The sequence below is a fragment of the Elephantulus edwardii genome, unplaced genomic scaffold (assembly GCF_000299155.1).
Source record: "Elephantulus edwardii isolate Elephantulus edwardi_28Jun2011 unplaced genomic scaffold, EleEdw1.0 scaffold00042, whole genome shotgun sequence".
In the NCBI taxonomy this organism is placed as follows: Eukaryota; Metazoa; Chordata; class Mammalia; order Macroscelidea; family Macroscelididae; genus Elephantulus; species Elephantulus edwardii.
In genome coordinates this window covers 9,918,564-9,923,528 of record NW_006399792.1, presented here as the reverse complement: position 1 = coordinate 9,923,528, position 4,965 = coordinate 9,918,564, and the positions used below count along the sequence as shown (strand labels likewise).

The window sequence follows — 4,965 nt, the reverse complement described above, 5'->3', positions numbered from 1 at the left end:
CTGTCCCCTTCCACATCTGCTGACCATCCTGGCCCAGGACAAGGAAGAAGTGGAACTCTGAGACTTCTAGGTTTGAAGTCACTGGCTTTCTGACTTGCCCTCTTAATACAGAGGATGCTTAATTGGTGCTAAGATCTAGGCTGCCCAGCAAGAGGGCCACCCTGGATGGGATGTGCAAGCTGGTCCCTGGGTGCACGGTGGCTGCACAAGAGGAAGTCCTGGGCAGGGATCCTTAGAAATGGAGGCTCCAGTAGGCAGAAGCTCTCAGAGGAGCCCTGCGCCCAGATTGCGGGGCAGAGCAAGGCTGTGGTGCCAGTTGGGAGGGCCTCAGACTGGCCTCATCGACTCCTCACCAAGACCCTGTAGAGGGAGAAGCTGAGGATGGCAGCCAGGGCGGCCCCGGTGGCTCCCAGCATTACCCAGAGCCAGGAGGTGGTGTGCAACTCGGCTTGCACTAGGTGTGGGAAAGTGGCCATGGTGGCCAGCTGGCTGAAGACAGCCGTATTGGAGGTATCCAAGTTGATGCAAGAGAATGAGATAGAGGCAGGCAACAGATGCCGGCGGCAGAACTCAGCTGGGGATGAGCCAGGTGTCACCATGCCTTCAGGCAAGTCGGACTTTGAGAAGATGAAGAGGCAAGGGGTCTGTGCGTCCAGGTATCGCTGCTTATAGACCCCAGTGCAGAACTCAAAGGACTCAGGGTCACTGCGATCATACAGCAGACAGGCAACATCACAGGTGGCATCTGATGTGGTGTCCCATAGACTGTCCGTGTCCACCTCTTGTAGTATTAGGTACTTCTCCTGCCCGCTGACGAACACTGTATTGATGGCATAGACAGAAGGTTCTGCCGGGAGTTCCTGGCTCCCCAAGCTCCGGCCAAGGAAGGCCTGCAGGAAGGCAGACTTGCCCACACCAGGTGCCCCCACCACCTCGCACAGAAGAACGTGCCTCTGAGTCTGTCCCTTCTCCTGATCCAGCCTCTTCTCACGGGTAACTGTGATGGCACTGGTCTGGGAGTCCTGCTCAAAGAGGATGGGGTACCCCAGGTAGCCAAGGTGCCCAAGGCAGGGCCGCACATCCAGGTAGGTCACCAGGGTCCACTGGCAGAGGAACCCGTGCAGTGGGAGGTGGCCGCTGGCTGCAGTACACACTGTGGGGGAAAGCTCAGGGCCCCAAGGTGATGTTGGAAAGACGCTGAAGAGGTTCTACAGCTCGGAGGGTGAGAGGACGCCATCGTGGTCCTGGTCGTGCTTCTCAAAGACTTTCTGCAGGAACTGGTAGCTAAAGTGGTTGAGCTCTGCGCTGCAGCCCGGGGTCACAGGAAGCGGCGGGTAGAGGTAGTCATCAGTGAGCTGGAGGGCATCCCCGTAGCCAAAGCGCAGCAGGATGGTCCAGGTGGTTTCGTGACGGCCTCGCTGGATGAAGAGCGTGTTTAGGAAGAGGAAACCATCCAGTGTCAGGTGACCATCCTGCACAACACCCACCACATTCTTGCTCACCACCATCTTCACATCCTCCAGGGCCTGTGGGGCCAGTGGGTGTCCGAAACAAGCCTTCTGGAAGCTGTTGAGCTCCTGGTCACTGAGCATCTCGTCCAGGTCCTGATCTGAGAGTCTGAAGATACGTGTGAGGGCCTGGGCACACTCAGGCCGCAGCTGCTTGGCAGTGGGGTCGTACAGTGGGGCTGTGGGGTGTAGCACGGCCTTCTGAGGGTAGTAGAACAGCCCAGAGATGTTCCTCAGGTTCTTGGCTGAGCACTCCACACAGGTCTCGATCTCAGGGAACTGGCTCATGATGGGTAGCACAGCCTCCATGGAGCCCCCTGGCCGCAGGTCTGATTTGTTACCCACCAGGATGATGGGGACCCTGGGGTCCCCGTCGGTTCTCCCATTCACCAGTGGGATCCACTTGGTTCTAATCTTCTCAATGGTGACTTCTGAGACATCATATACCACACATACCACGTTTGCCTTGTGAAGTTCATCCCGTAGTTCCTCCTCTGTCTGCTCCGCTTCTGAGTAGTCTACGATGTGAGTGGGAACCTTCTCAGGGGTGACATCTGCTGGAATGGTGATCTCTTCTGCCCGGGGTGGAACCTCCTCCTGGAACTCCTCGCCCACCAGCGACAAGATCAGCGACGTCTTCCCTACCTGGGCTTCGCCCAACAGCAGGATGCGCACGTCCCGCTTCATAGCTGCAGTCTAGCTATGTCTTGACCCTGTCCCCACCCCCTCCCCCGCTCCCCTCCAGGACCCCAGTCCCAATCCTAACCCCGTCCTGGGCTCAGAAACTCATTTTTATGAACTTTACATACCTGTAAAAATAAAGTTTATGAAATAAAGGTTTTGTTGCAATCAGTATGTGGCTTGTTAATATTTGTGCTATGTTCTGTGTCCTGGAATTGCACAAAAATAAGAGGTGTATAATCCCATGGGTTCTCTAGCCCACATTGAAGATGTGCAGACCTAGAAAAGAGTAAGGTATGTAAGTCTCAGAACATTCAGGACACTTTCAGGAGAGCTTCCTACATTCAAGGGCATTTTGTTTTTTATAAAATTTTATTTTGTACTGGTTCACTTACAAAGTTCGTATACACTGTTTTTCACATCAGATCTTTCTCCTTTCCCACCTCTCCCTCCACCCATCAAATTATGTGACCTATAATTAAGCACCACCCCTTATCCCTCTGCTCCCTCCTCCCTGCCTTGGGTTCCTGTGCACGTTCTATAATAATGGTCTTATATAGTATTTGTCCTTATGGGACCACGTTAGTTCACTTAGCATAATACTCTCCAGTCGCTCCCAAGTTAGTAATTTCCAAAATCATTACTCCTGTATGCTGCATAGTATTCAATTGTGTGAATGTGCCATAATTTCTTAATCCATTCCATTGTGGTTGGGCCTTTGGGCTGTTTTCATGTTCTTGCAATGGCAAATAAAACTACTAAGAACATTGGTGTACAAGCCTCTGTTTGTGCCTCAGTTCTGATTTTCTTGGGGTATATTCTAAGCAGTGGAATAGCTGGGTCACATGGAATCTCTATGTTCAGCTTTTTGAGGAAATGCCAAACTACCTTCCAGAATGGTTATGCCATTTTACAATTTCACCAACAATGTTTAAGAGTTCCTATCTTACCACATCCTCTCCAACATTTTTTACTGGATGCCCTGCTAAACATTGCCACTGCTACTGGTGTAAGATGGTATCTCATTGTGGTTTTAATTTGCATCTCTCTTATTGTCAGTGATTTTTGAGCATTTCTTCGTGTCTTTGTTGGTCATCCAAATGCCATCCTCTGTGAAAAGTCCACATCTCTTGCCTATTTTGTAATTGGATTATCAATCTTTTTCTTGTAGAGGTCCAGGAGTATTCTATAAACTGTTGACTGAGATGGTATTGCCAAATGTTTGTTCCCACTCAGTAGATTTTCTTTTCAGCCTGTTGGGAAAAGTTTTTGATGAGTACAGAGATTTTATCTTTAGCAGGTCCTATTCATCAATTTTATCCTCTTAAGATTGTGTATTTCTTGGCTGTGTTTGGCAGTCTCTTTACACCATCGACTAGGCCTTCTAAGCTTGATCCCAGTTTGTCTTTTACAAACTTTACGGATTTGGGCTTTACTCACCAGGTCTCTGAACCACGTTGAGTTGATTTTTGGGTACAGCGTGAGTTTTGTTGGACCCTGCAGTTAGCAATCCAGTTTTGTCAGCACCATTTGTTGAATAGATTGTCATTTCCCCATTTGATAGGTTTCTCCCTTGTTGGACATCAGTTTTTTCCTTATTGAATATCAGTTGACCATGGATAGCTGGGTCTATTATTTCTGAGTTCTCAATTCTTTTTCATTCCTCTATGTGCCTGTAATTGTACCCTGCTGTTTTGGTTACACTGTGTTAGTAGGTTTTGAGGTCAGGGAGTGCTACTATACCTTCCACTTCATTTTTTTCAGAAGTATTTTGCTTATTCCAGGTCTCTTTCCTCTCCTTATAAACTTCACAATTTCCCTTTCAATTTCCTTGAAAAACAAATTGGTTATTTGCATTGGGATTGCACTGAACATGCAGATTGCTTTTGGTAGGATTGTCATTTTAAAAATGGTGACAGTGGTCATCCTTTTCTGGTCCCTTGTTTGCAAAGAAAATGCTATTATTCTTTCTCCGCTGAGGATGATATTGGCTCTTGGTTTTGCAAAAATAATTTTCACTATGTTAAGGAAATTTCCTTCTATTCCAATTTTTCTGAGTAATAAGGAACTAGTGTTGGATTTTGTCAAATGCCTTTTCTGTATCAGTTGCTGGGATCATATGGTTCTGTTAGTTGCTTAATGTGGTTAATTACTTTTATTTTCTTATGTTGAAACATGCTTGCATACCTCTTATGAATTCCACTTGGTCATGATGTGGGTTTGTGTTTTATTTTTTATGTGCTTTTGGATCCTATTGACTAGGATTTTTATTAAGGATTTTTACTTCTATGTTCATGAGAGATACTTGTCTGTAGTTTTCTTTTTTCGTAGTACCTTTACCTGGTTTTGGTATAAGGGTTATGCTTCCTTCATAGAATGTCTCTGGGAGTGTTCATCCTTTTCCTATTTTTTTTTTAAATAACTTAAGATTGGTGATAAATCTTCTCTGAATGTTTGGTAGAATTCAGCCATGAAGGCATATCTGGTCCAGGACTTTTTCTGTAGAGGAGTTTTTTATGATCAATTTCTTCTTTTGTAATGGTCTGTTCAAGTGTTCTACATCTGACCATGACAATCTGGGTTGTTGTTGTTATGTGCCATCAAGTCGCTTGTGACTCATAGTGATCCTATGTACAAGAGCTCTAAACGCCGTTCTATCCTGTGCCAACCTAGCCATCTCAAACGCACTCATTCCCACCACTCCAGTCACAGAATTGATTCATCTCATCGAAGGTCTTCCTCTCCTGTGCTGCCCCTCCACTCTACCAAACATGAT

The 4,965-nt window shown here is 47.1% G+C and overlaps 1 pseudogene; it reads right to left on the bottom strand.

Moving 5' to 3' along the window:
• Positions 1 to 338: 338 nt before the first annotated feature.
• LOC102848101 lies at positions 339 to 2,195 on the bottom strand (annotated as a pseudogene).
• Between the last annotated feature and the right edge of the window lie 2,770 nt (positions 2,196 to 4,965).